This window comes from Triticum urartu, chromosome 1, assembly GCF_003073215.2.
Source record: "Triticum urartu cultivar G1812 chromosome 1, Tu2.1, whole genome shotgun sequence".
Taxonomy (NCBI): Eukaryota; Viridiplantae; Streptophyta; class Magnoliopsida; order Poales; family Poaceae; genus Triticum; species Triticum urartu.
Window position 1 is genome coordinate 317439398 of NC_053022.1, and position 19606 is coordinate 317459003.

The following is a 19606-nucleotide window of genomic DNA, read 5'->3' on the forward strand; positions in this document are numbered from 1 at the left end:
TCAATCACATCATTCTCCTAATGATGTGATCCCGTTAATCAAATGACAACTCATGTCTATGGTTAGGAAACATAACCATCTTTGATTAACGAGCTAGTCAAGTAGAGGCATACTAGTGACTCTTTGTTTTTGTCTATGTATTCACACATGTATTATGTTTCCGGTTAATACAATTCTAGCATGAATAATAAACATTTATCATGATATAAGGAAATAAATAATAACTTTATTATTGCCTCTAGGGCATATTTCCTTCAGCTGCATGACATTCTTTGGGCCGTCCATGATGGAAAAAATAGTGGTAGAAGCGAGGGCAAGGAAAATATCGGAGAGTTCCCGGTTACGGTGGGTGGTCGGGGTCGAGCGATGCGTGTTTCTCTCGTACACGTACGCACGTGGGTGCGAGGCATTGGGATCTAACTAAACCCAAGCGATTGCACTGCAGGCTACGCGTTACTAAACCCGAGCGATCGATCGATCTGGCTGTTAACTGAACCCGATCGAGCGATTCCTTCGCTACTGCTGCTAACTGAAGCTGATCGAACCTGCTGGCTCTTGATGAACAACGAGCGTTGTTGGGGGTTGGATGAACAGTTCCCGGTGGGGGTTGGATGAACAGGACCCCGTGTACTAGAGTCCGTTGCCGCTGGATGAACAGGACCCCGATCGAGCCGGTTGGGGGTGGATGAACAGGACCCCGCGGAGGGCTGGATGAACAGGACCCCGTGGAGGGCTGGTTGAACAGTAGCCGGTGGAGGGCTGGATCAACAGTAGCCCATGGAGGGGTGGATGAACAGGACCCCATGAAGAGGGCTGGTTGAACAGTAGCCGGTGGAGCAGCGGTGGAGGCTAGATGAATAGGAGCCCGTGGATGAGCATTAGCTGGTGGAGGCAGGAGGAAGACGTCATGGATGAACAGTCGCAGGTGGAGGCTGGAGGAGGTCGACGGTGGATGAACAGTAGCCCGTGGAGGCAGTAGACGATGGATGAATAGTAGCCCATGGAGTCCCGTTTTGCGGTATGCCACACCCCTTCCAATGAACAGGACCCCTGTTTCGACCATAGGAGGTCGAAGAGAAGTCTGTTTCCTCCGTTTTGCGGTACGCCACACCCCTCCTGATCAACAGGACCCCATTTTGACCGTAGGAGGTCCAAGAGAAGTCTGTTTCTTGTTTTGCAGTACGTCACTGAAGGAAATATACCCTAGAGGCAATAATAAAGTTGTTATTTATATTTCCTTATATCATGATAAATGTTTATTATTCATGCTAGAATTGTATTTACCAGAAACTTAGTACATGTGTGAATACATAGACAAACAGAGTGTCACTAGTATGCCTCTACTTGACTAGCTCGTTAATCAAAGATGGTTAAGTTTCCTAGCCATAGACATGAGTTGTCATTTGATGAACGGGATCACATCATTAGAGAATGATGTGATTGACTTGACCCATCCGTTAGCTTAGCAAGATGATCGTTTAGTTTATTGCTATTGCTTTCTCCATAACTTATCCATGTTCCTATGACTATGAGATTATGCAACTCCCGAATACCGAAGGAACACTTAGTGTGCTATCAAACATCACAACGTAACTAGGTGATTATAAATATGCTATACAGGTGTCTCCGATGGTGTTTGTTGAGTTGGCATAGATCGAGATTAGGATTTGTCGCTCCAATTGTCGAAGAGGTATCTCTAGGCCCTCTCAGTAATGCACATCACTATAATCCTTGCAAGCAATGTGACTAATGAGTTAGTTGCGGGATGTTCCATTACAGAACGAGTAAAGAGACTTGCCGATAATGAGATTGAACTAGGTATGCCGATACCACGATCGAATCTCGGGCAAGTAACATACCGATGACAAAGGGAACAAATGTATGTTGTTATGCGGTTTAACCGATAAAGATCTTCGTAGAATATGTAGGAACCAATATGAGCATCCAGGTTCCGCTATTGGTTATTGACCGGAGATGAGTCTCGGTCATGTATACATAGTTCTCGAACCCGTAGGGTCCGCAAGTTTAACGTTCGATGATGATATGTATTATGAGTTATGTGATTTGATGTACTGAAGATAGTTCGGAGTCCCGGATGTGATCACGGACATGACGAGGAGTATCGAAATGGTCGAGACATAAAGATTGATATATTAGAAGGCTATGTTTGGACACCGGAAAGGTTTCAGATAGGTTTGGGCATTTTTCGGAGTACCGGGGGGTTACCGGAACCCCCCGGGGAGTTAATGGGCCTTAATGGGCCATGGTGGGAGAGAGGAGGAGGCAGCCAAGTGGGAGGCGCGTGCCCCCCAAGCCCAATCCGAATTGGGAGGGGGCCCGACCCCCCTTTCCTTCTCTCCCTCTCCCTCTTCCTTCTTCTCCTTCTCCAACTAGGGAAGGGGGGAAATCTACTCCTACTAGGAGTAGGAATCCCCCCCTTGGGACGCGCCATAGGAGGCCGGCCCTCCCCTCCTCCACTCCTTTATATACGGGGGAGGGGCACCCCATAGACACACAAGTTGATCTCTTAGGCGTGTGCAGTGCCCCCCTCTACATATTTCCACCTCGGTCATATTATCGTAGTGCTTAGGCGAAGCCCTGCGTCGGTAACTTCATCATCACCGTCAACACTGAAGGAAATATGCCCTAGAGGCAATAATAAAGTTGTTATTTATATTTCCTTATATCATGATAAATGTTTATTATTCATGCTAGAATTGTATTAACCAGAAACTTAGTAAATGTGTGAATACATAGACAAACTGAGTGTCACTAGTATGCCTCTACTTGACTAGCTCGTTAATCAAAGATGGTTAAGTTTCCTAGCTATGGACAAAGAGTTGTCATTTGATTAACGGGATCACATCATTAGAGAATGATGTGATTGACTTGACCCATCCGTTAGCTTAGCAAGATGATCGTTTAGTTTGTTGCTATTGCTTTCTTCATAACTTATACATGTTCCTATGACTATGAGATTATGCAACTCCCGAATATCGGAGGAACACTTAGCGTGCTAATACATCTCCAACGTATCTATAATTTTTGATTGTTACTTGCTATTATATTATCCATGTAGGATGTTTTATATGCATTTATATGATATTTTATATGATTTTTGGGACTAACCTATTAACCTAGAGCCCCGTGCCAGTTTCTGTTTTTTCTTATTTTTGAGTATTGCAGAAAAGGAAAACCAAACGGAGTCCAGCTGACCTGAAAATTCACGGAGATAATTTTTGGACCGGAAGAATCCCATAGAGTATTGGAGATGGGCCAGAGGAGTCCCGAGGCACCCACTAGGGTGGGGGGCGCACCCTACCCCCTGGGCGCGCCCCCTACCTCGTGGCCACCTCGTGGACCCCCCCTGAATTGTTCTCGACGCCAACGCCTCTTATATATACCCAAACTTCCATAACATAACCTAGATCGGGAGTTCCGCCGCCACAAGCCTCCGTAGCCACCGAAAACCAATCCAGACCGTTCCGGCACCCTGCCAGAGGGGGGAATCCCTCTCCGGTGGCCATCTTCATCATCCCGGCGCTCTCCATGATGCGGAGGGAGTAGTTCACCCTCGGGGTTGAGGGTATGTACTAGTAGCTATGTGTTTGATCTCTTTCTCTTGTGTTCTTTATTCGGCACAATCTTGATGTACCGTGAGCTTTGCTATTATAGTTGGATCTTATGATGTTTCTCCCCCTCTACTCTCTTGTGATGAATTGAGTTTTCCCTTTGAAGTTATCTTATCGGATTGAATCTTTAAGGATTTGAGAACACTTTATGTATGTCTTGCATGTGCTTATCTGTGGTGACAGTGGGATATTCACGTGATTTACTTGATGTATGTTTTGGTGATCAACTTGCGAGTTTCGTGACCTTGTGAACTTATGCATAGGGGTTGGCACACATTTTCGTCTTGACTCTCCGGTAGAAACTACGGACTCTTGAATAGATCGATCAGAAAGAATAACTTTGTGGTGGTTTCGTACCCTACAATAATCTCTTCGTTTGTTCTCCGCTATTAGTGACTTTGGAGTGACTCTTTGTTGCATGTTGAGGGATAGTTATATGATCCAATTATGTTATTATTGTTGAGAGAACTTGCACTAGTGAAAGTATGAACCCTAGGCCTTGTTTCCTAGCATTGCAATACCGTTTACGCTCACTTTTATCATTAGTTACCTTGCTGTTTTTATATTTTTAGATTACAAAAACCTATATCTACCATCCATATTGAACTTGTATCACCATCTCTTCGCTGAACTAGTGCACCTATACAATTTACCATTGTATTGGGTGTGTTGGGGACACACGAGACTCTTTGTTATTTGGTTGCATGGTTGTTTGAGAGAGACCATCTTCATCCTACGCCTCCCACGGATTGATAAACCTTAGGTCATCCACTTGAGGAAAATTTTCTACTATCCTACAAACCTCTGCACTTAGAGGCCCAACTGAAAGGATCGAGAAGAGGTGTCTAGAGGGGGGGGGTGATTAGACACTAAGTGCTAAAAGTTGCAGTTTTTAATTTCTTTAAGTTGAAGTGGAGTTTTTTTTCACAAGTTTAACAATCACAATACATATCAAGCAAGCATGCAAAGAGTATATGAGCAGCGGAAAGTAAAGCATGCAACTTGCAAGAATGTAAAGAGATGGGATTGGAGTGTGCAAACGCAATTTGGATAGACGGAGATTTTTGAGATGTGGTTCCGGTAGGTGCTGCTATCGTACATCCACGTTGATGGAGACTTCAACCCACGAAGGGTAACGGTTGCGCGAGTCCACGGAGGGCTCCACCCACGAAGGGTCCACGAAGAAGCAACCTTGTCTATCCCACCATGGCCGTCGCCCACGAAGGACTTGCCTCACTAGCGGTAGATATTCACGAAGTAGGCGATCTCCTTGCCCTTACAAACTCCTTGGTTCAACTCCACAATCTTGTCGGAGGCTCCCAAGTGACACCTAGCCAATCTAGGAGACACCACTCTCCAAGAAGTAACAAATGGTGTGTTGATGATGAACTCCTTGCTCTTGTGCTTCAAATGATAGTCTCCCCAACACTCAACTCTCTCTCACAGGATTGGATTTGGTGGAAAGAAGATTTGAGTGGAAATCAACTTGGGAAGGCTAGAGATCAAGATTCATATGGTAAGAATGGAATATCTTGGCCTCAACACAAGTGTAGGTAGTTCTCTCTCAGAAAAAGTAGGTTGGAAGTGTAGGTTTGTTCTGATGGCTCTCTCTATGAATGAAGAGGTGGTGGAGGGGTATATATAGCCTCCACACAAAATCTAACCGTTACACACAAGTTGCCAATCTCGGTGGGACCGAATAGTTAAACTCGGTCGGACCGATTCAGCAAAGCTAGTGACTGTTAGGGTTTTTGGTGGGACCGACTGGATCAACTCGGTGGGACTGATGTGCTAGGGTTAGGGTAAATCCAAAACTCGGTTTGACCGATTACTCAAACTCGGTGGGACCAATTTGGGTAATAAGTGAAACAGAGAGTTGGCCAAGCAAACTCGGTGGGGCCGATTGCATATATCGGTGGGACCAAAAATATTGCAATAGGTAACAGAGAGTTTGCAAGCCCATCTCGATGAGATCGAGATCCCATCGGTGAGACCGAACTGATTAGGGTTTCTGGCAGTGGCTATGTCAACTGAACTTGGTGGCTCCGGATAGAAAGAATCGGTGGGGCCGAGTTGGATATTTGGTGTGGGACATATTTGGAAGTGAGAAAGTGGTTGAGGGCTTTGGAGCATATCACTAAGCACTTTGAGCAAGCAAGCCATTAAGCAACACCTCATCCCTTCTTAATAGTATTGGCTTTTCCTATAGACTCAATGTGATCTTGGATCACTAAAATAGAAAATGTAGAGTCTTGAGCTTGGAGCTTGAGCCAATCCTTTGTCCTTAGCATTTTGAAGGGGTTCCACATCCTCTAGTCCATGCCACTTCATTGTTAAACTTATCTGAAACATACTAGGTAAAAGTGTTAGTCCAACAAGAGATATGTTGACATTAATTACCAAAACCACCTAGGGAGCACTTGTGTTTCAATCTCCCCCTTTTTGGTAATTGATGACAACATACATCAAAACTTTAGATAAAGATATAGAGAATAGTAAGTAAAGCTTTGGAAAGACATGTAACATGCATAGGCTCCCCCTACATGTATGCAATCATGTGAATATGGAATATAGGAGCATGTGAATGCATAAACCTGACAGAGTAAGCAATGTGTTACATGTATCTTGGCTATATGCATCAGAGCAAATGATGTGAATATGAGAAATGTACCTTCATGCTCATGAGTCCTTCTTGCAAACAGTATGTACATCAGCAAGAATTTATCATACGCATGACTGTGATGCATATACTTACCTTGTAGTCTTGAGTTGGCTTAGGATGGAATGAACCTGCGTAAACAAGGTTAGATAACACGGATACACCTATTGGCCAGAGCAAAGAAAATAAACCACAAGAGTACCAAGACTGGGATGACATGTAGAGTGAGTACTAAGTACCACATTGGATATAGACATGTCCCCAAAGGTAAATATGTGCAATAAATTCAAGGATTTCCTTCCCTTAGATGTCTTCCTCCCCCTGAATCTAGCATGGGATGCTGGGAGAAGATAGGGAACAGAAAATCAGAGAAAAATCAGAGCTCAAGGGAAATAAACAGAGCTAATGCAAACGAGCAAGTATGAACATGTCTTTCCCCTCTTGAGGACATGTGACTTCTCTCCTCTTGAACACCAAGCATCTGGGGTCCTTGATGATTACTCTTTCTTCCCTTGAGTATTCTCTCCCCCTATAGATATGATTAAGCTTTTATGTGATCTCTCTCTCCCCCTTTGACATCAATTTCCAAGAAGGGTTCTTCTGGATTTTTGTCATGGTGGGTTTGGTCCTTGAGTCACAGAACAAAGCAGCAAGTTGAATGGGATGCTGGTCGAGGACAAGATTCATTGAGTGGAGCTGGATCAAAAAATGCAGAAACAAGTGGCAAGATGTCTTTCCTGTAGTGAAATCGGTGACACCGAGTTGTATGGTTCGGTTGTACCGAGAGCATTCGGTTGGACCAAAAGTATCAAACCGGTGAGATCGAGTTCAACACAGAGAAAACACTTGTCACCTCAGCTCACTATACAAGTAAGATCTCACAAGGATTTGCTAGGAATTAACTGAAAGATTTGCAATGAATTTGATGCAAGGAATGCGGAACAGAAAATAAAAGATAAGAAACTAAAGAGAAGTCTAGACGAAGTTGGGAACAAATATGCATGAGACAAATGCAAGAGCACAAAAAGGAACACAAGAGAACTTCATTTAGAATTGGTCGGTGACAAAGTCACCTATGTTAGAGTATATTGACTTAGGAGTCAAGTGAGATCACTTGATCATAGGTCATACTCATCGTTTAAGCTCAAAATGGGGTTACCATTTTTCGTTTAAGCTTTTTGATGTATTCACATCTTGTTGAGTTGCTTTGACTCATGACTTGGAGTAAAGCTTCTCTAAGATGGAATAACATACCTTGGGTGGTGGCGTTGATCATAATCATGTAGTTGAACTTGTGTGGGTTGCTCAATGTTGATGTAGCTCATCAAGAGTTGGGAGCACCACTTGGAGTTTTGAGTTCATCTACCTACATGGGTTAGTTCCTGCAAGGAAGGGCACTTGTATATCCAAAATGACAATCATGAAACTCAACATAAAATTTGTCAAGGGATATGTTTGAATGGTTGCGTGCTTCCTTGTCTTCATCCACCATTGTGTAGACACTTGGTGATATAGAAATTGCTTAAGATGTGAGTGAGTTGCAATCTCATAGATTTAGATTCATCCAAGTACCTACACAGGTTAGATAACATGCAAGGTGCAAATATATCCAAGACATGAGATAGTTAACATAAGAGAAATATCAAGGATTAGTCATAGGCTCACGCCTTGCATGTATCAAATGGAGTTCCTACTCCAAGTTTGAAGCATCAATGATGTTCAATTCACCTTTTAACCTACAAAACACTTTCTCATCAAGTGGTTTCGTGAATATATCAGCTAACTATTTTTCGGTGCGAACATGCTTAAGATTAATGTCCCCTTTGGCAACATGATCTCGAATGAAATGATGACGAACTTCAATATGCTTAGTTCGAGAATGTTGCACGGGATTGTGAGAAATCTTAATAGCACTTTCATTGTCACAAAGTAATGGAACATGTTTCACATATATCCCATAATGTTTAAGAGTTTGGGTCATCCAAAGTAATTGAGCACAACATGATCCAGTGGCAATGTATTCCGCTTCGGCGGTGGATAAGGATACCGAGTTTTGTTTCTTGGAAGACCAATACACAAGATATCTACCAAGAAATTGACAAGTACTCGAAGTGGACTTTCTATCAACCTTGTCGACGGCATAGTCCGAGTCGGAGTAGCCAACAAGATCAAAGGAGGCCCTCTTTGGATACCAAATGCCAAAATTTGGTGTATGGATTAAGTATCTCACTATCCTTTTCACGGCCTTAAGATGACATTCTTTAGGAGCAGCTTGATATCGTGCACACATGCACACACTTAGCATAATATCGGGGCGTGAAACACATAGATATAACAATGAACCAATCATAGAGTGATAAACCTTTTGATCAACCGGTTCACCATCTTTGGTTAAATCAAGATGTCCACTAGTAGGCATGGGTGTAGTCATACCTTTGCATTCTTGCATATTGACTTCTTGAATAAGTCCTTGGTGTACTTCGTTTGAGAGACAAAGGTACCTTCCTTAGTTTGCTTGATTTGCAAACCAAGAAAGAATTTGAGTTCACTCATCATTGACATCTCAACTTCTCCGACATTAGCTTTCCAACATTTTCACTAAAATGAGGGTTAGTTTATCCAAATATAATATCATCGACATAAATTTGGCACACAAATAGTTCTCCATTAACCCCTTTAGTAAAAGAGTAGAATCTATTTTTCCAATTTCAAAGCCCTTTTCAATAAGGAACTTGGTCAAGCATTTATACCATGCTCTAGGAGCTTGTTTAAGACCATAAAGAGGCTTTGTGAAGTTTGTAAACATGATTAGGTTTCTTAGGATTGACAAATCCGGGAGGTTGCTTAACATAAACTTCCTCCTCTATTTCACCATTTAGAAAAGCACTTTTAATGTCCATTTGGTACAAGGTGATATCATGATGATTAGCATAGGCAAGTAAGATGCGAATGGACTCAAGTCTAGCAACGGGGGCATATGTCTCACCATAGTTCATACCTTCGACTTGAGTGTAGCCTTGGGCGACGAGATGTGCTTTGTTGCGAACAACTTGTCCATCTTCATCTTGCTTGTTGCGAAACACCCATTTGGTACCGATGATGTTGTGGTTGTTGTCGGGCTTCTCAACTAATGTCCAAACTTGATTTCTCTCAAAGTTGTGTAGCTCTTCATGCATGGCATTTATCCAATCCGGATCTTCCAAAGCTTCTTTAACCTTCATAGGTTCAATGCTAGAGATGAATGAATAGTGTTCACAAAAGTTAGCTAAATGAGTTTTTGAGCGAGTGATTCTCCCGGTTTGGATATCATTGTAGATTTGCTCGATGGGATGGTCTTTAGCAATTCTTGCTCGAACTCGTGAAAGCTTTTGCTTGGATCTTGGTTGAACATCTTCTTCATCTTGTTCTTCTTCTTGGCCTTCTTCGTTGTTGACGTTGTCGTTCTCTTGTCGTGGTGGAGAAGGAGGTTGTTGGCGTTCATCTTGGTGCACTTCCTCGTTTTCTTCATCTTGGTGTGTCCCACTTGTGGGTGCTTCCGTGTCAACTCTTGGTTCACCTTGTCGTGAGGTAGAAGCTTCCACTTGGACGGACGAGGTACTCTCCTTCACCTCCGTTGGACAAATCTTGCCAATAGACAAGTCTTGGATTGCTTCCGAAGGGTCTTTGTCTCCTACATCAATTGGCAATTGCTCTACTTGCGAGCCGTTAGATTCATCAAACTTCACATCTACCGTCTCTTCAACCTTTCGGGTGAAATTATTGTAGACACGGTATGTGTGAGAGTTTGAGCCATAACCAAGTAGGAAACCTTCATGAGACTTAGGAGCAAATTTAGAACGACAATGCTTATCAAGAATGCAGCACTTTGAGCCGAATACTCGAAAGTATACAACTTGTGGTTTGTTACCGGTGAGGAGCTCGTATGACGTCTTGCCGAGTAGTTTGTGAAGATACAAGTGATTTGTTGCATGACAAGCTGTCTCAACCGCTTCCGCCCAAAAGTGCTTTGGCGTCTTGTACTCATCAAGCATCGTTCTTGCCATTTTGATGAGTGTTCGGTTCTTCCTCTCAACAACTCCATTTTGTTGAGGTGTGTACGTAGCCGAGAACTCATGTGAAATCCCTTCTTCGTCAAGAAAGGTGTCTACATTTGCGTTCTTGAACTCCGTTCCGTTGTCACCGTGAACCTTCTTGATTTTCACTTCAAATTGATTTTGGGCCTTCCTAGCGAAGTTTTTGAAGATCTTTTGGACCTGCAATTTATCATCGAGAAAGAACACCCACGTAAATCTTGAAAAATCATCAACTATAACTAGACCAAAAGAATTTCCACCGAGACTTTTGTAAGCGTTAGGACCAAAAAGATCCATGTGAAGTAGCTCGAGTGGCCTCCTTGTGGTCATGATGTTCTTCACGGGATGCCTTCCTCCAACCTGTTTACCTGCTTGACAAGCGCTGCAAAGTCTATCCTTATCAAATATGACATCATTAACACCAAGGATATGATTTCCTTAAATAAGCTTGTCACGGTTTCGCATACCAACATGACCTAATCGTCTATGCCATAACCAACCTTTAGAAGATTTAGCAATTAAGCAAGTTCTAGGTTGAGCCTTTTTAGTGAAATCAACAATGTAAATATCACCTCTACGTATACCAGTAAAGGCCATTTTATGATTGTCTCTTCGAAACACTTGGCAATCTACTTCAGTAAATAGGACATTAAAACCAAAATCAGCAAGTCTAGATACTGAAAGTAAATTGTACCCAAGAGATTCAACGAGCATGACATTTTGTATGGAGCTATCATGTGAGATGGCCACCTTACCTAGGCCAACCACCTTACCCTTTGAGTTATCACCAAAGGTGACATACTTTCGAGGGTCGTCATTTTCAGCAAGCTCACAGAACATATCTTTATCTCCGGTCATATGATCAGTACATCCACTATCAAGAACCCATTCCTTTCCTCCAGCCATGTAGCCGCAAAGATTTGCCATAAGACCAAAGTGTCTCATTGCATCATTAAGATCATAGTCACTGTCATCATCATCCTCATCATAGTATCCATGTTCAACATCATCTTGTGATTGATCAATTCCTAGAGAGGGTAATTCATTAGATAAATGATCATTTCTATGGTTATCTTTATGAATTCTAATAGCTTTGGAAATGATATTGCTAATGATTCCAACATCTCCTTTGGCACTCGTAAGATTAGTAAGCTCAAATAAGCAGTCACCAAATTTGGGATCATTAGAACTCATCTTAATCAAGGCAATAGACTTATGGAGAATTTCATCTAGATCTTTCAAGGAATAATTTGGAAAGCGTTCCTCAAGAAATCTCCATATAGTGTAGGCACAATCAAGAGTAGGCAAACATTCAATCAAGTTTCTAGGCAAGCCTCTGATGATAAGATTAACAGCTCTAAGGTTGCGGATCATGTCAATAGACTCATCAAGGGTAGGATGCAAAGGATCAACATGAGGTGCACAAGGGCTAGTAATGTACTTGTTCAAATGACACTCATTGAAAATCTCAAGAATTTCATTTTTCCACTCATGAAAATATTCTCCATCAAGAATAGGCACTCTATGTCTAAGACTCCCCAAAGTGGACTCATCCATCTTCCTCCAATGGTGTTTAAACCAAAGCAATGGAGACCAATGCTCTGATACCAATTGAAAGGATCGAGAAGAGGTGTCTAGAGGGGGGTGATTAGACACTAAGTGCTAAAAGTTGCAGTTTTTAATTTCTTTAAGTTGAAGTGGAGTTTTTTTGCACAAGTTTAACAATCACAATACATATCAAGCAAGCATGCAAAGAGTATATGAGCAGCGGAAAGTGAAGCATGCAACTTGCAAGAATGTAAAGAGATGGGATTGGAGTGTGCAAACGCAATTTGGAGAGACGGAGATTTTTGAGACATGTGTCGGATTTCGGGTTCCGGCAGACCCCTGAGGTTCGAACACTAGGGTGCGCGCGGAGATTTCGCCTCCTACCTACCTGCACCCCTCCGCCTCGCTAAGATCTAAGCTATGGAAAGAACAACACAAGAGACACATGGTTTATACTGGTTCGGGCCATTGTTGTGGTGTAATACCCTACTCCAGTGTGTGGCATGATGGATTGCCTCTTGGGCTGATGATGATGAATAGTACAAGGAAGAACAACCTCGCGAGGGTCTGTTCTTGGCTGGGGCGATGAACTGCTGGGAGGAGTTCAGTCACCCTTCTCTCTCTCTCTCCGATTGTTGATGCCCCTCTCCCCTGGGGGTGGCTAGTCCTATTTATAGAGGCCCTGGTCCTCTTCCCAAATATCGAGCGGGAAGGGAGCCAACAATGGCGGGCTAATTTGAAGGGGGACAGCTAGTACCAGCTATCCTGACAAAAGTAGTCTTCGCCTGCACAAAGCTCTGGTGGTGACGCCGTCTTGGGCTCCACAATGACCTCCGTCTTGCAGTCCTCCTGGTCCTGGTCTTGTTGCACCGAAATGGCAACCTTTGCCTGATGCCTCGGTACTCCGTGGCTGCGCTTGCCCCCTTTGCACAAAAGTGGAAAGGAGGACACTGCGCGGGCTGGCACCCGCCTGGCGCCCTTGGTCGTCATGGCTTGCGTCACGGGCGCCTCATGAGGTACCCCGCCTTGATCTCTCCGCCTCCTCGCGAGTCAGCCTGATGAGGCTGTGCCTGAGGAAGCTCCGCATCGTCCGCCCCGCGAGGCTTGGCCCCTCGCGGGGGTCTTGGGTCTGTGTTGGTGAAGATGGGCCGTGCTGGGCCCCCCTTTGAGCCACGCTGCAGGCAGGCAAGTCTGGGGACCCCCGTTCCCAGAACGCCGACAGTAGCCCCTGGGCCCAAGGCGCACCCGGGCTTGGACGTGCAGGGAGGTGAAAGGGCAAGAGCGAAGCGCCGCAGACCCTAACAGCCTGCGGTCTTGGGCGCCGCATGGCGGTTGATTGGATGTGGGCGTCTCCACTTCCCCATGGCACCTCGGCAACTGCACGGATTGGTCAAGTCCCTGCATGCAAAGCGGGTCATAATTACCTGCGATCGTGGGGGCCGTCAGTTGGCCGTCGCCAGCTATAAGTACGGATCGGCGCACGCCCTTCCAGTTCATCCCCCTTGCTTCTCCTTCTTCTTCATGGCCCCATCGAGGAGGTTCTCGGCCGCAGAGAAGGGGAAGGCTCGTCAGGTTGAGCCTGCCTCTCCCCCGCCCAAGCGCGGCCGAGGGCGCCCTCACAAACATCCTGTGGCCACCACGGCAGCTCCCCGCGGCCGTGGAGGCGATTTTCAGCACGGCGACGGGCGGATTGCTGCGGCTGGGGGGCGCGCTCCGGTCGCGCGTCCTCCTAGGCCGCGCTTTCGCGCTGCAGAGGTGCTGCCGGAGTTCGTCGTGTGGTCGGCGGAGCCGACTAGCACCCGGCTTCCGCTTCCTCACTTCCTCCTCGGCGAGCTCCCGGCCGGTGCCCCGGGTGGCCTCTGGCTTCAGGCCGACGGCTGCTGCAGCCGGGCCTCATGGGCTTCACTGGAGGTCTCCATAGCCGGGAGCCTGGCCCTGGCCCGCGGTTGGCAGACGTTTGCCCGCGCGCGTGGCCTGAGCCATCATTGCACCCTGCACTTCAAGTTTGACGGCGATGCCACCCTCTACGTGAGGGTGTTTGGGGAAGATGGTCGCCGCGCAGGGTGCTGCCCCGAGGACGACGACCGCGGCCGGGAACCCAGCTCCAGCGATGATGGAGAAGACAGCTCGCGTGACTGGCGGCGCTCGGGGTTCCCCAAGCTTCTCCGGTTCTTCTTCAGGCGGCGACTCTTCCAGCGGTGGCTGCGGTCAGCGTCCACGCCGTCGCATCTGCTTGGGAGGTGGTAGCGTGTCCGCCCGCCGTCGCGCCCCGGTGAAGCGTGAGAGGGAGTCTGCCTGAGCCCCGGAGGCAGCTCGAGTCTTCCCTGCAGGCCGGTGTGAGGCGAGCTGCGCCTGATCTGTTCTTTCTTTTCCTTTTTCCTGCGTAAAAAAGACAGTAGTGTGGAGCCCCGCGGGGGCGTGTTTGGGTTATTGCTGTTAATCATCGTTTTGCTTCCGTTATCGTGCCTTCCAGCTACGTGCCCGCGTGTGGATAGTTTCCGGCCCCAGCCGTGGGGGGGCGACCGACCCATGCCCTGTGTTCGTGTCACGATGCCCGTGGGGCACGGACTGGAGGGGTGCTCCTGTAATGGACCCAGGTCGCGAACCCTTTGAATGACTAGGACAGGAACACTCGCGAGGGTGCTCGGCTGTCCCCCCCCCCCTCGCGAGGCCTTGCATAAGAGAAATCGAGGCAGGAGAGTGAAAAGTCGAAGAACCACAAGCCAAAGACGGCAAGAACTTCAGTAAAACTTTGAATGAGAAGGAACAAGCCAACTGCGGAAAGCAAATGAAAAGCCGCGTCCGGCACCTAATCTAGTCTTCGACGTCTTCTCACCAGCGCGGAGCTAAGTGCTGCCACTGGGCGTGGGAGGGAGCCCCAGGGCCTGAGGCCGGCGCTCCTGAGACTCCGGGGCGTGTACAGCCCCAACTCATTATTACGTGAGAGTGTCACGGGCGGCGAGCTTCACAGGCGTTGGCCTTCTTCACAGGCTCCGGGCCTTTTCCAAAACGCGACAGCTTCACAGGCATTCGCCTTCTTCACAGGCTCTGGGACTTTTCCAAAATGCGACAGCTTCACAGGCATTCGCCTTCTTCATAGGCTCTGGGCCTTTTCCAAAACGCGACAGCTTCACAGGCATTCGCCTTCTTCACAGGCTCTGGGCCTTTTCCAAAACGCGACAGCTTCACAGGCATTCGCCTTCTTCACAGGCTCTGGGCCTTTTTAGGGGTAGAACCTCCGAAGGTGCTGGATGTTCCCTGCGTTCTGGACCGGCACCCCCTCCTGAGTCTCCAAGCGCGCGGAGCCAGGCCTGGAAACATGAACAACTTTGAACGGGCCCTCCCACATGGGAGAGAGCTTGTGCATCCCCTCCCTAGAGAGAACCCGCCTGAGCACGAGATCTCCTACCTCGAGAGTTCTGGGGCGGATGTTGCGGCAGTGATATCGCCGCAGTGCTTGTTGGTACCTCGTCGCTCGCAGCGCGGCTTCTCGGCGACGTTCCTCCCCCAGCACGAGGTCCATCCCCCGCATGGCGTCCTGCTGCGCCTCGTCGAACACCAGGACCCGCGCGGAGCGACGTCTGACCTCGTGAGGGAGGACCGCTTCGGCTCCGTAGACCAGGAAGAACGGGGTCTCTCCAGTCGGCTTGGTCGCGGTTGTGCGGATGGACCACAACACAGACTGAAGCTCGTCGTACCAACCTCTGCCGCAGGCCTCCAGCTTCTTCTTGAACGTCCTGGTCTTGAGGCCCCTCAGGACCTCTGCGTTGGCTCGCTTGGCATGGCCTTTGCTTCAGGGGTGCGCCACCGAAGCATAGCATATCTGCGTTCCCAGGTTAGCACAATATGTTTTGAAGAGGTTACTGGTGAACTGTGAACCGTTGTCCGTGATGATGCGGTTCGGCACCCCGAACCGGCTCACGATGCCCTTGATGAACTTGACCGCGGAACCCGCGGGAATGGTGCGGACAGCCTCTACTTCAGCCCACTTGGTGAACTTGTCCACGGCGACGTAGAGGTAGCGGTAGCCCCCTGGCGCCCGAGGAAACAGGCCCAAGATGTCCAGCCCCCAGACTGCGAATGGCCATGAAAGGGGTATAGTCTGCAGGCCTCCTGCTGGCTGATGGATCTGCTTGGCGTGGAACTGGCAGGCCTCACAAGCTTTCACTAGTTCGACGGCGTCATTGAGTGCGGTGGGCCAATAAAACCCACTGCGGAACGCCTTGCCGACGAGGGTCCGTGATGATGAATGATGTCCACAGTCTCCGCCGTGTATATCTTCCAGCAGTTCCTTCCCTTGCTCCCTGGAGATGCAGCGCAGGGATACATCATTTGGTCGCTTCCGGTAGAGCTCTCCATCCTTGATGCAGTATGCCGTGGCCTGGCGTGCCACTCGCTCCGCTTCCTCCTCCTTCTTCGGCAGGGTCCCTTGTGTTAAGTAACTCTGGAGCTCTGTGATCCAGCATCCCTCCTGAGGTTCCATCATCAGGAGCAGGCGTGCTCCTGAGGCCGGGCCACAGGCCGGAGCTCCTGAGGCAGGTGGCTGGGGGAGCTTCTCCCGAGGCTGAGCCATGTTTGACAATGACGGCAGGGCTGAGGGCTTGAAGAGCCGCTCCTCGAAAACGCCAGGCTCTTGAGGTAACCGCCTGGACGCCCGTTTGGCGATGTCGTCGGCCTCCTGATTGGTGCCACGGGGCACATGCTGCAACTCCAACCCCCAGAACTGCTTCTCCATCCCGCGGACCTCCGCAAGGTAGGCTTCCATGTGCTCATCTTTCGGCTCGTACACCTTGTTGGAGAAATTGACAAGGAGCTGCGAATCGCCCTTGATGGTGAGGCGTTTCACCCCCAGGGCAGCTGCGGCCTTCAAGCCCGCTATTAAACCTTCATACTCCGCTATGTTGTTGGAGACCTTTTCACCTTGCTGGAAACAGAGCTGCACAGCGTAGTAGAGCTTGTCCTGAGTGGGCGATATACGCACCGCCCCAGCCCCAACGCCGTGCCTGGAGAACGCCCCATCGAAGTACATGACCCAGCCTTCTGGCGCCTTGCTTCCCGGGGAGAGGGACCGATCCTCGTCGGCCTTGAGGCCTGGTGCCTTCGTCCATTCTGCCACAAAATCCGCCAACGCTGCTCCCTTGATGACTCTAGTCGTGCTGAATTCGAGCTGAAACGCTTGCAGTTCTATGTTCCACTCAGCGACCCTTCCAGCTGAGTTAGGGCTCCTGAGCACTCTCTCCAGGGGGTATGACGAGACGGCCTTGATGGGGTGACCCTGAAAATAGTGCTGCAACTTGCGCGAGGCCACCAGTAGCGTGAGGAGGAGTTTCTAGGGCATGGGGTACCGTCCCCTCGCATCCCGCAACACCGTGCTGATGAAGTACACCGGGTGCTCGACGAGGTTAGGTGCATCAGTGCTGGCGGCCCCCTTCGGAGACCATGGCGCCTCTTGAGGCGATGAGGCCTCCTGAGGCTGGCCTTCTGGGGGAGGGGCCTCTTCCGCCTCCGGTGCACTCCTCTGCGGTGGCTGATCCTCCTCAGCCGCGGTGGCGGTCTCTGTGGGCCTTCCTTGTTCCTGTTTTGCCTTGTCCCGGGCTGCTGCTGCGGTTTTGATTCGACGCTCCTCTCTAACCGCCACCGGGGCTGCGCTGGCGGAGTACGGAGTGGCGGCGAGGTAAAGCACCAGGGGCTCTTGAGGGCGCGGAGCCACCATGACCAGTGGGCTGGTTAGGTATCTCTTGAGATCTTGGAACGCCTTGTCAGCCTCTTCAGTCCACTCAAAGGGCCCCTTTTTTCTTCATTAGCTGGAAGAAGGGCAGCGCTCGTTCCCCCAACTTGGAGATGAAGCGCCCTAGCACGGTCACGCGCCCAGTGAGCTTCTGCATTTCTCTGAGGGTCTTTGGCGGGCTCATGTCTTCCACCGCCTTGACCTTTTCCGGGTTAGCCTCGATGCCTCGGTGGGACAAAAGGAAACCCGAGAGCTTGCCCGAGGGGACTCCGAACACACACTTCTCTGGGTTGAGCCGTAGGTTCACTGTGTTGAGGCTCACGAAGGTTTCCTCCAGGTCTTGTATCAGGGTCCTGGCCTCCCGAGACTTCACCACAATGTCATCGACGTAAGCTTCAACATTCTTCCCGAGCTGCGGGCCCAAGGTGATGTGCATCAGCCGCTGAAAGGTCGCCCCTGCGTTACGCAGCCCGAATGGCATGCATGTGTAGCAGTACACCCCACACGGGGTTAGGAAGGCTGTCTTTTCGACGTCTTCTACCGCCATCTTGATCTGGTGATACCCAGAGAAGGCATCCAAGAAGCATAGCAGGTCGCATTCCGCGGTGGAATCGACGATCTGGTCGATGCGTGGGAGCGGGAACGGATCTTGCGGGCATGCTTTGTTGAGGTTGGTGAAGTCGACACACATGCGCTCCTTCCCTCCCTTCTTTGGCACAACGACAGGGTTGGCCAACCAATCCGGGTATCGAACCTCGCGAATGACCCCAGCGGCTTCTAATTTGCGGGCCTCTTGGACGATGAAGGCCTGCTTTTCTATGGACTGCCGCCTGGCCTTCTGCTTCACAGGGCGCACGTTGGGGCACACGTTGAGGTGATGCTCGATTACTCTCCTAGGGATCCCTGCCAACTGGTCAGGCTCCCAAGCGAGTACCTTCTTGTTTGCGCGCAGGAACTTGACCAGGGCCTCCTCCTGCTCGGGTTCGAGGTTGGCGCCTATGGTGAAAGTGGCGTTGGTGGACCCGTCCTCATCGATGGGTATCTGCTTGGTTTCTACCTTGTCTTGGGTGAACAAATGTTTCTTCTTGGCGGGTGCAGCCCCCTTGGGCTCGGGGGTCTCCAAGTCGGCGGGCTGTGCCGACGCCGCCGTCTTGAAGGCGAGCTTGAGCACCCGCAGCGCGTCTCCGGTGTCCCCGTGCATGGTGAGGACACCGCTGCTCCCGGGCATCTTCACGAGGTTGTACGCCGGGTGCGTCGCAGCCATGAACTGGGCCAGCGCTGGGTAGCCGAGGATGGCGTTGTAGGGGAGGCCGATGGGGGCGATGTCGAAGTCGACCAGCTCCGTGCGGAAGTTGTTGTAGGTGTCGAAGGTTACTGGGAGCCGGATCTGTCCCAAGGAGCTGGATGATCTGCCCCCAACGCCTGAGAAGGGCCGGCTGGGTTGCAGCCGTTCCAGGGGTATGCAGAGGAGGTTGAAGGCCTCGACCGAGAGCACGCTGAGGCCCGCACTGCCATCGATGAGAGTTCTGGTGACGGCCACCTGGAAGATGGTGGGGGTGCACAGCATGGGAAGCGCACCCGAGCAGGCCGAGTTGGAGGGGTGGTCCTCTGAGCTGAAGGTCAGGCCGGCCTTGGGCACCGCCCGGTCCGGGAGAGCCCCCTGCGGCGTGGAAGCGGCGCTGACCCGGCGGATGAACGGCTTGACGTGGTGACTTGTAGGCGGCGCCTGCGAGCCGCCCAGGAGGGCCGCGACGACCGGGGGTGTTGGTGTAGCGCGATGGGCGGGGAAGAGGCTGAGGGGCTCTTCCCAAGAGGCCACGGAGGCTGCCGGCAGGTGGAGCAGCCATGTGCGCGGAGCGCCGGTGAGGGCCATGGGGAGCCAGTTGGCCATGACCCTATCGTCGCCTCCAGCTTCGAGGAGGGCCTCCTCGCTCGCCAGCAAGAAGGCCAGCGGATCTGTCGCGCC